We start from the raw sequence: 10160 nt of genomic DNA on the forward strand, positions 1-10160 counted from the left end.
CTCCGCACCAAGCCCTGTGCAGGGCACTTGGGCTGCTGGGGAATGGCCCAGCAGGGAGGTTCTGCTCCTGCCAGCCCAGCTGTTGCTGCCAACCGCATAGGAGGGGAGGTATTTTGTCAGGACAGTCGCTCATGGAACAGGTTGCCTGGGGAGGTTGTTGTATCCCCATCTGTGGAATGTTTCAAACCATGACTGGATCCCTCCCTGAGCAGCCCGGTGCGATCCCATTGGTGACTGTGGCCTGAGCAGGAGGTCAGACTTAGAGACCTTGAACTGTCTCTTCTGACCCAGATTCCTCTACAGTCCTGCAGCAGTTCTGGCTTCTTACAGTCCATGAGACCTGTTGGTTCCACAGTCTGCAGAGAAGCTCCTTTGCCCAGCAGGCAGTCCTGGAATGCCCAGCCATCCATGGCAGAGATTCCCAGAGCTGCCACGTGCCCCAGCTGTCCCTGAGCCCCAGCTTTGGCCTCAGCACTGAAACGCTGCCAGGACCTGTCCCTGCTGTGCAGGTCCGTGGGGCTGCAGGACACGGTGTCACACAGCACACACGGCCACTGGGTCCTGCCAGCTCCTCCAGCCTGTGCTTCCTGATTGCCAGGGATTTTAGGGGCCACCTGTCTCCAGGGATGGGCAGGGAAACAGAGATTTCCTGTGACTGGGAGCAAGATTTCCTGTGACAGGGCCTTGCCAAGGCAAGCAAATCGCCTGGGCTTCAGGTGCCCGTGTGCAATTCCATCTCCAGGCTCTCCCCCAGCAGCAGGTTCCTGTCCCCAGTTCCCGATCTCCCTCAGCTGAGCGGGCGGGGCGGGGCCGCAGGGCCAGGCGGGCTGGGATTGGGCGGCGGCGCTCGAGCGCTGATTGGGCAGCGCTGGCGGCCCGCGGTATAAAGGGCCGGCGGGGCGGGTGCGGTCGGTTGTGTGTGAGGGCTGAGGGCGGTGCCCCGCTGCTGCCCGGGCTGCGGAGGGGAGAGCGCCTTGGCCGCTGGGTTATGGACCGGGGGAGCCGGGGGGCGTTTAGGGGCGCCTTGTGCTGGGCAGCGGGGGCCGTGTAAGCCCCTTCCCTGCCGGGTGACCCCGGGGGAGCCGTGGCAGGGCTGCGGGGCTGTTGCTCTCTGGGTGTCTCAGGGATTGCCTCGGAATCCCAAAGTCTTTCCCCGTGCAGAGTTACGAGGCAAAGACTGCTTTAACTTGGTTTCTTGGTGCTGCATTAATGCTTTTTGGTTGTTCTGTGTCAGTTTGCAGCCTGGCTCGTGGTTTCCCCTGGTGCTGGGGAGTGGAGGCGAGTTGTGCTTCCTGCTGGGAGAGAGAAGGGCCTTGGGAAGCTGCTCCATGAGCCACAGCTGTGCCGAGCCCGGGAGTCTGTCCAGGTGAGAGCAGGGCTTATACTGCCAGGGAGGAGCTGGGTTTGCTGTTGAAACATGCACATGCCTTTAAATGCAAGGACAGGCAGAAGCTGGGAGGGACCCTGAGCACATTTTAAAAGCCCTTGACTGTGGGAGGAGTGTCCAGGAGAAATTATTCCTTTTTTTGCAGGGAGGCAGTTTGTGAGGACAGGGGGGTTGCTGTGCTCTCTAGCAAAAATACTCCCCTTGGGATGTGCAGGGTGAGGAAATGTTGGCCCCGTGTGGGCTGGAGCAAAGGTGTGTGGGTGCCTGTGTGTGACACCCGTGGGTGTGCAGGAAGGGGGTTCTGGTGCCATTGGAGCTGCCAGGGAGCCAAAAAGGGCACAGTTGTCTGAAAAAGGTGAAAGCTCTGTTGGCCTCTGTTGACACCTGCACCAAAGGAGATGCAAATTTTCCCCCTCTTGGTTGCAGGCTTCACAAAGCTCCCAGGAAAGGAAGTTTTAGATTCCAACTCCCCTTTATGCTAAAGGTTTCCTTGTTCTCTCAGCAGGATGTCGAGTGCCACCGTGTCCCTGAGGTTCCCCTTTCTGCTGTTGGGAGAGCACGAGGTGGGTGGAGAGGATCCCCAGCCATCTGCAGGCAAAAGGGACTCGCAGAACTGCGATTTTTCTCCAGGTCTCTTAAGGGGGACTTTCAGGGTACCATGGGTAATGTGCCAGCTCTCCTGCTGGAGTTTTTGTCTTCTGCTATATTTGAGCATACAGAGTAAAACTAAAGTCAGGTGTGTTCTGGAGTATGTTACACTAGTGCAAAGCTCCTTCCCTCTGTTTATTTTCTGTTCTGGAAAGCACAGTCTGGGGTTCCTGGGCACTTCCTATTAAATGATTCCATGAAAATAATTTTGTACTGAAAGGGAAAAGGAGCTGTCTGTGGGAGGTCAGATGTCACTGATAAAAGCTGTATGTTTTTTCACTCAGTAAGCTTTTAAAATATCTCACAGTGTGTAGGAATGCCTGGCTTCTAAAACTCACCGAGTCTTAGAAGTTTCTTTGAAGAGCTGTTTTCAGGCAGCAAAATTGGCCCTGCAGGAGGGACTCTGTGCCTGCTCTCCCGTGGCTCCAAGGGATCTCTGGCCCTTCACGCCGGCACCGAGATTTTCTCGGGAAGGGCCTCAGATCCCCGGACCAGTCTGGGACACAGGCAAGATCCCCCTGCCTTTAGAAATGAGGCCTTCTTGTGGCTTCCTCCCCATACCCATTGGGGGGTTCCAAAGAAGGCCTCTTGAAATGCCTTTTGGGCTGTCCATAGAAGCCTTGAGACCAAATTGGGCCCCCTGGAGGGACAGTGCTGTTGGTGCCCCCCGGGTTGGGGCACCCCGAGGACTCCAGCGCGCACCGAAAGGATTATTCGGGGAGATCCTCGGGGTGCCCGGCCCTGGGGAGCTCAAAGCAAGGTCCCTGCAATGGATTCAGGCATTGCTGAGAGTATCCCAGGGGTAGCTGTCCCTGCTAGACATGGAGCTCTCTAATGGAGTGTAATTGGGTGATAAAAGTGGTGCTCCAAGTGCCAAAGCAGTGTGGGATTGGGATTAAGAAATGAGCAGTGATGGTGCAATTGGCTGTTTTCTCGGGACTGTAATGGTAAGAGCTGCAGGAGTGCCAGGTGTGTGTTCCAGTCCCCAGCATTTGGTTTGCACATGTCCTGGTCAGACACAGGTCCAACTTCCTCAGTCCTTAACCCAGTAGAGGGAGAATTAAGGACTGGCACTGTTAAGGTGACTGGTGTGACAGGGGTGAAACTGGGAAAACATTGGGGAATTCCTGAGTTTCTCTCTTTGCCAAACTCACCCAAACCTGTGCTAGGAAGAGATGGACTGGAAAAGTTGAGGCAGAAATGAAATGGAAAACTGGGGTTGTTGAAACTGTAATTCCTGGAACTAAATGTGTCCAAGCAGCAGCTCTTGTTGTGCAGGGAATAACTCCTGTCAGCAGCAAGGTCCTGACTGAAGTGGCAGCTGCAGTTGTTCCTGTGGTGTGGGCCAGTGGAATTGCAGGAGAGTGGAAGAGGGCAGAACCTGTAGGTATTACCCCTGATGTGGGATCTCTCCTGGTAAGGCAAACCCAGTATCCTTTAAAATCAGAATGCCAGCTTGGATTGGTTGCAGTAACAGCTGAATTTGCTCATCCTGGTTTGCTTGTAGGACGTGAATGCAAGAACCTGCCAAGAAACCAATGACCAAGATGATTGATGAGTGCAGGATCTGAGAGAAGCACCTTGAATGACAACCTCGAGCAGTTTCCACTATTGGATTGCAAAGATGGCCTTTGCTGCATCTGCTTGAGCAAGGAAAGCCAAGAAACCTTTGCTTTTGAAGGAGAAAACCTGGAAAGCGGGAAGGAAGAAAAGAAACCCCCTGACTCCTCCCTCAGCCCCAGACAGCCCATGAACTGCCTTCCTGGGAATGGTAGGACGGGGTGGACTCTGGATTGCTCCCTCTGGATGTGTGGTAAGACTTTTATACCAACTTTTAAGAACAGCCTGTAAGCATTTGCTGCCTTGGCTAGATGGTGCAAGGGCAGCCTTTAAGCAGCTGAAGCATTCCCTGAGGAGAGCTCTGGGTCTGCCAGATGTCTCAGAACTGTTGGAAGCATCTTTGGTGGGGAGGGCAAACAAAGGCCAAGGTGTGCAGTGACCCCCCTGAGAAGGGACTTTGAGTTAATGGCATCCCTGCAAGTGACCTTTGTGGGCTGTTCCCCCTGTAGGGCAGGTGATAGTCCGTGCTATAGTGATGGGAAAAATGGTTAAAAGAGAACCCAAAAACCTGTAAATCGTCCAGGAGGCTCTTGGCAAAGAGATTTTCCTGAGTTCCCCCTGCAAGACGGATAGTGATAGTTTTGAGTGCTGGTAGATCCTTTGAATAGATAGCCTTGAGTGTGTCCTTGTTGCACCAGTAGGCCTTGTCAAAGTCCCCATATTCCAGGAGATATACCTATTAAAGTTAAAAATGATCCTTTTCCTAATCCTTTGTTGTCTTGAGGCTCTCCCCTGCAGGAACTCCAGGAACTCCTGGTGCCGCCTGGGCCGATGGATTGGACGCCCCAGCCCCTCCGTTCCTGCCCAGCCACTGGGTCCGTGTCCAGTGGTGGCACTGCCAGCCCTGCAGGTGAAGTGGGAAGGGCCTTTCCAGGTCTTGTGGATCCATTTATAGTAGCCAAAGTTGCAGAAAAAGGATGTTGGGTCTCTTCTTGAGTTCAGAAAGCTCCTTTGGATTGGTGAGCAGAACAAAGTGGATCCTTCAGAGTTCCCATCCGTGTTTGTGTCTCAGCCTGTGTTAGAATTCAGGGCTGTAGCTGTTGTTGTCACTGAGGAGTCGAACTGTGCTTTAAATAAGGAGACACTGGCCTGATGGCCCAGTGTCAAGAATAAAGGGGGAATGCTGTCTGAGTGTTGAGATGTAACAAGAGCTGATCCTTTTTGCAGTGGGATGTAGCCTGGAAACTGCAGAGAGCTGAGCCAAGGGATTGAAAGGGGCCAACCAAGGGAGGTGAAGAAAGAAGGGAAGTGAGGCAGCAGCCAAGCAGCAGCAAGTTGCAGTGTAAGCAGGTGAGTTGTGTTGAGGTTCCTAAGGCAGGCACTGAGGACTTTGAGGGCTCCAGACAGAGCAGACCTGGGAAGGCCCTCGTTGAAGCCCCTTGGAAACCTTCTAAGAGTAGGTGTGTATGGTAATGAGTGTTGGAAAATGTCCTGACTGTGGAACAGGAATGCAGGGAAGGAAAATGAATCCTCCTGTATTGCTGCCATGTCAGCTGCAGTGGAGATACCTGTGTGTGCAATTTGGGAGCTGATTGACAGGGCACCCGTGGGGCTGGGATGATGGCAGGGTGTTGTAAGCAAGGAATGCCTGGCTTCTAAAACTCACCAGCTGAGTCTTAGAGGCTTTTTTGAAGAGTTGATTTCAGGCAGGAAAATTGGCCGCCAGGAGGGACTCTGTGCCTGCTCTCCCGTGGCTCCAAGGGATCTCTGGCCCTTCACGCCGGCACCGAGATTTTCTTGGGAAGGGCCTCAGATCCCCGGACCAGTCTGGGACACAGGCAAGATCCCCCTGCCTTTAGAAATGAGGCCTTCTTGTGGCTTCCTGCCCATACCCGTTGGTGGGTTCCAAAGAAGGCCTCTTGAAATGCCTTTTGGGCTGTCCATTGAAGCCTTGGGACCAAATTGGGCCCCCTGGAGGGACAGTGCTGTTGGTGCCCCCGGGTTGGGGCACCCCGAGGACTCCAGCGCTCACCGAAAGGATTATTCGGGGAGATCCTCGGGGTGCCCGGCCCTGGGGAGCTCAAAGCAAGGTCCCTGCCATGGATTCAGGCATTCCTGAGAGTATCCCAGGGGTACCTGTCCCTGCTGGACTTGGAGCTCTCTAATGGACTGTAATTGTGTTCTAAAAGTGGTGCTCCAAGTGCCAAAGCAGTGTGGGATTGGGATTAAGAAATGAGCAGTGATGGTCCAATTGGCTGTTTTCTCTGGAATGTAATGGTAAGAGCTGCAGGAGTGCCAGGTGTGTGTTCCAGTCCCCAGCATTTGGTTTGCACTTGTCCTGGTCAGACACAGGTCCAACTTCCTCAGTCCTTAACCCAATAGAGGGAGAATGAAGGACTGGCAGTGTTAAGGTGATTGGTGTGACAGGGGTTAAACTGGGAAAACATTGGGGAACTCCTCAGTTTGTCTATTGCCCAAACTCACCCAAACCTGTGCTAGGAAGAGATGGACTGGAAAAGTTGAGGCAGAAATGAAATGGAAAACTGGGGATGTTAGAACTGTAATTGCATCCAAGCAGCAGCTCTTGTTGTGCAGGGAATAACTCCTGTCAGCAGCAAGGTCCTGACTGAAGTGGCAGCTGCAGTTGTTCCTGTGGTGTGGGCCAGTGGAACTGCAGGAGAGTGGAAGAGGGCAGAACCTGTAGGTATTACCCCTGATGTGGGATCTCTCCTGGTAAGGCAAACCCAGTACCCTTTAAAATCAGAATGCCAGCTTGGATTGGTTGCAGTAACAGCTAAATTGGCTCATCCTGGTTTGCTTGTAGGATGTGAATGCAAGAACCTGCCAAGAAAACCAATGTCCAAGATGATTGATGAGTGCAGGACCTGAGAGAACCCCCTTCAATGACAACCTGAAGCAGTTTCCAGTGTTGGATTTAAAAGATGGCCTTTGCTGCATCTACTTGAGCAAGGAAAGCCAAGAAACCTTTGCTTTGGCAGGAGAAAATCTGGAAAGCAGGAAGGAAGAAAAGAAGCCCCCTGACTCCTCCTGAGCCCCAGACAGCCCATGAACTGCCTTGCTGGGAATGGTAGGACAGGATGGACTCTGGATTGCTCCCTCTGGATGTGTGGTAAGACTGTTCTGCCAACTTTTCCAACAGCCTGTAAGCATTTGCTGCCTTGGCTAGATGGTGCAAGGGCAGCCTTTAAGCAGCTGAAGCATTCCCTGAGGAGAGCTCTGGGTCTGCCATATGTCTCAGAACTGTTGGAAGCATCTTTGGTGGGGAGGGCAAACAAAGGCCAAGGTGTGCAGTGACCCCCCTGAGAAGGGACTTTGAGTTAATGGCATCCCTGCAAGTGAACTGTGTGGGCTGTTCCCCCTGTAGGGCAGGTGACAGTCCCAGCTACAGTGATGGGAGAAATGGTTAAAAGAGAGCCCAAAAAGCTGGAAATCCTCCTGGAGGCTCTTGGCAAACAGAGTTTCCTGCATTCCCCCTGCAAGAAGGACAGTGATAGCTTTTGAGTGCTGGTAGATGCTTTTAATAGATAGCCTTGAGTGTGTCCTTGTTGCACCAGTAGGCCTTGCCAAAGTCCCAGTATTCCAGGAGATATGCCTATTGAAGTTTAAAATGATCTCCATAATCCTTTGTTGTCTTGAGGCTCTCCCCTGCAGGAACTCCAGGAACTCCTGGTGCCACCTGGGCCGATGGATTGGATGCCCCAGCCCCTCCGTTCCTGCCCAGCCACTGGGTCCGTGTCCAGTGGTGGCACTGCCAGCCCTGCAGGTGAAGTGGGAAGGGCCTTTCCAGGTCTTATGGGTCACATTTATAGCAGCTGAAGTTGCAGAAAAAGGACCTGGGGTCTCTTCTTCTTGAGTTCAGAAAGCTCCTTTTGATTGGTGAGCAGGACAAAGTGGATCCTTCAGAGTTCCCATCCGTGTTTGTGTCTCAGCCTGTGTTAGGATTCAGGGCTGTAGCTGTTGTTGTCACTGAGGAGTCAAACTCTGCTTTAAATCATGAGACACTGGCCTAATGGCCAAGTGTCAGGAAAAAAGGGGGAATGCTCTCTGAGTGTTGAGATGTAACAAGAGCTGATCCTTTTTGCAGTGGGATGTAGCCTGGAAAGTGCACAGAGCTGAGCTAAGGGATTGAAAGGGACCAAGCAAGGGAGGTGAAGAAGGAAGGAAGAAGGGAAGTGAGGCAGCAGGCAAGCAGCAGCAAGTTGCAGTGTAAGCAGGTGAGTTGTGTTGAGGTTCCTAAGGCAGGCACTGAGGACTTTGAGGGCTCCAGACAGAGCAGACCTGGGAAGGCCCTCGTTGAAGCCCCTTGGAAACCTTCTAAGGGTAGGTGTGTATGGTAATAAGTGTTGGAGAATGTCCTGAATGTGGAACAGGAATGCAGGGAAGGAAAATGAACCCTCCTGTAATGCTGCCATATCAGCTTCAGTGGAGATACCTCTGTGTGCCCTTTTGGAGCTGATTGCCAGGGCACCTGGTGGGCTGGAATGATTCAAGAGCATGGGAATACAAGATTGCCTGGCTTCTGAAACTCACCAGTTGTGTCTCAGAGGTTCTTGTATGAAATTTTAGGTAACACCTGAACTTCTAGTGTGTACTTCTGAGTTCCGTTGGAAAGAGATTGTCCAGGGAACAAGTATCTTTCTCATTCCAGGAAGTTGCACTTGATGAACTTCCCCTCTGAGCTGATGCCCTTGGCAGGAGAAGTGCTCAGCAAGGAGGCTCTTTGCTCCTAGGCAGGAAGAAAGGCCAGTGCCCTTCCTCCCCAAGGCCCAGCCCAGCAGGGCTGGCAGGAGCTGCTGGTGTGGCTGCTCTTTGGGTTCTCAGCTGTGGCTGTGGGGTGGTGACATCGTGTTCCTGCCTGTGCTCCAGGGCAGCCAAAAGCCCCAGCCCAGCCCCTGGGCCTTTTGGGAGCCTGAGCTATTGCAGCACTGGGGATGGCTTTGGTTTCCTTCTTTCCTCAGAGTAAAAGTGTCTGGGGGAGTCTGTGATCTCCCTCGTTTTTGTATCATAACTGGAACTTGTAAAGAAGTTCACCTTGTGTAATTTACCAACTGACTTGGCAGTGCCAGGCTGTTGTAGCATGCAGGTTATTGTTTGTGTCTGAGTAGTTTGGTGTTTATTTGCCAAGGGAGGCTGTGGAATGTTATGGTATTTTTGTCCCAATATTTGGAGGCAGTTCCCTGGATTAGATGATTTCTGCGTTGCTCCCTGGTGTCTAAGTTGTGAGGTGTACTAAGAACTGGTAGTTTTTGCAGTGGGATGTACCCTAGAAACTCCATGGAGCTGAGCCAAGGGATTTAGAGGGACTAAGCAAGCGAAGTAAAGAAAGAATGAAGAAGGGAACTGAGAGAGCAGCCAAGCAGCACCAAGTTCCTCTACAACCAGGTGAGTTGTCTTGAAGTTGATAAGGTGGTCACTTAGAACATGGGGGGCTCCAGGCACAGGTGACCACCAGACACCTCTGATGGAGCCCCTCAGAGAGCTTATAAGGGTTTGTGTGTATGGAAACAGGTGTTGGGGATGTCCTGAATATGGAACAGGAATGCAGGGAAGGAAAAAGAACCCTCCTGTAGTGCTGACCCCTGCCATCAGCTGCAGTGGAGATACCTGTGTGTGCCCTTTGGGAGCTGATTGCCAGGACACCCGGTGGGCTGGGATCATGGCAGGGTGTTGTAAGCAAGCAATGCCTGGCTTCTAAAACTCACCAGTTGACTCCTAGAGGCTTCTTTGAAGAGCTGAGTTGAGGCAGCAGAATTGGCCCCCCAGGAGGGACTCTGTGCCTGCTCTCCCGTGGCTCCAAGGGATCTCTGGCCCTTCACGCCGGCACCGAGATTTTCTCGGGAAGGGCCTCGGATCCCCGGACCAGTCTGGGACACAGGCAAGATCCCCCTGCATTTTAGGACCAAATTGGCCCCCTGGAGGGACAGTGCTGTTGGTGCCCCCCGGGTTGGGGCACCCCGAGGACTCCAGCGCGCACCGAAAGGATTATTCGGGGAGATCCTCGGGGTGCCCGGCCCTGGGGAGCTCAAAGCAAGGTCCCTGCCATGGATTCAGGCATTGCTGAGAGTATCCCAGGGGTAGCTGTCCCTGCTAGACAGGGAGCTCTCTAATGGACTGTAATTGGGTGATAAAAGTGGTGCTCCAAGTGCAAAAGAATTGTGGGATTGGGATTAAGAAATGAGCAGTGATGGTCCAATTGGCTGTTTTCTCGGGAATGTAATGGTAAGAGCTGCAGGAGTGCCAGGTGTGTGTTCCAGTCCCCAGCATTTGGTTTGCACATGTCCTGATCAGACACAGGTCCAACTTCCTCAGTCCTTAACCCAGTAGAGGGAGAATTAAGGACTGGCACTGTTAAGGTGATTGGTGTGACAGGGTGAAACTGGGAAAACATTGGGGAATTCCTCAGTTGGTCTATTTGCCAAATTCGTCCAAATCTCTGCTCGGAAGAGATTGAGTGGAAAAGTTGAGGCAGAAATGAAATGGAAAAGTGAGGATACTGAAACTGTAATTGCTGAAACTAAATGTGTCAAAGCAGCAGCTCTTGTTG

General features: G+C 52.7%; 1 long non-coding RNA gene across 2 annotated transcripts; it reads left to right on the forward strand.

Annotated features, from left to right (window-relative positions):
- The first annotated feature begins 938 nt into the window (after positions 1 to 938).
- LOC135408349 (uncharacterized) lies at positions 939 to 1954 on the forward strand. 2 transcript variants are annotated; one of them, XR_010427516.1, is made up of 3 exons: positions 939 to 985; positions 1242 to 1366; positions 1890 to 1954. It is a non-coding gene; the product is annotated as an uncharacterized LOC135408349 (long non-coding RNA). The 2 variants fall into 2 exon arrangements; XR_010427517.1 differs by having other exon boundaries at positions 1893 to 1954.
- The last annotated feature ends 8206 nt before the right edge of the window (positions 1955 to 10160 follow it).

This window comes from Pseudopipra pipra, unplaced genomic scaffold (assembly GCF_036250125.1).
Source record: "Pseudopipra pipra isolate bDixPip1 unplaced genomic scaffold, bDixPip1.hap1 HAP1_SCAFFOLD_346, whole genome shotgun sequence".
Lineage (NCBI taxonomy): Eukaryota > Metazoa > Chordata > Aves > Passeriformes > Pipridae > Pseudopipra > Pseudopipra pipra.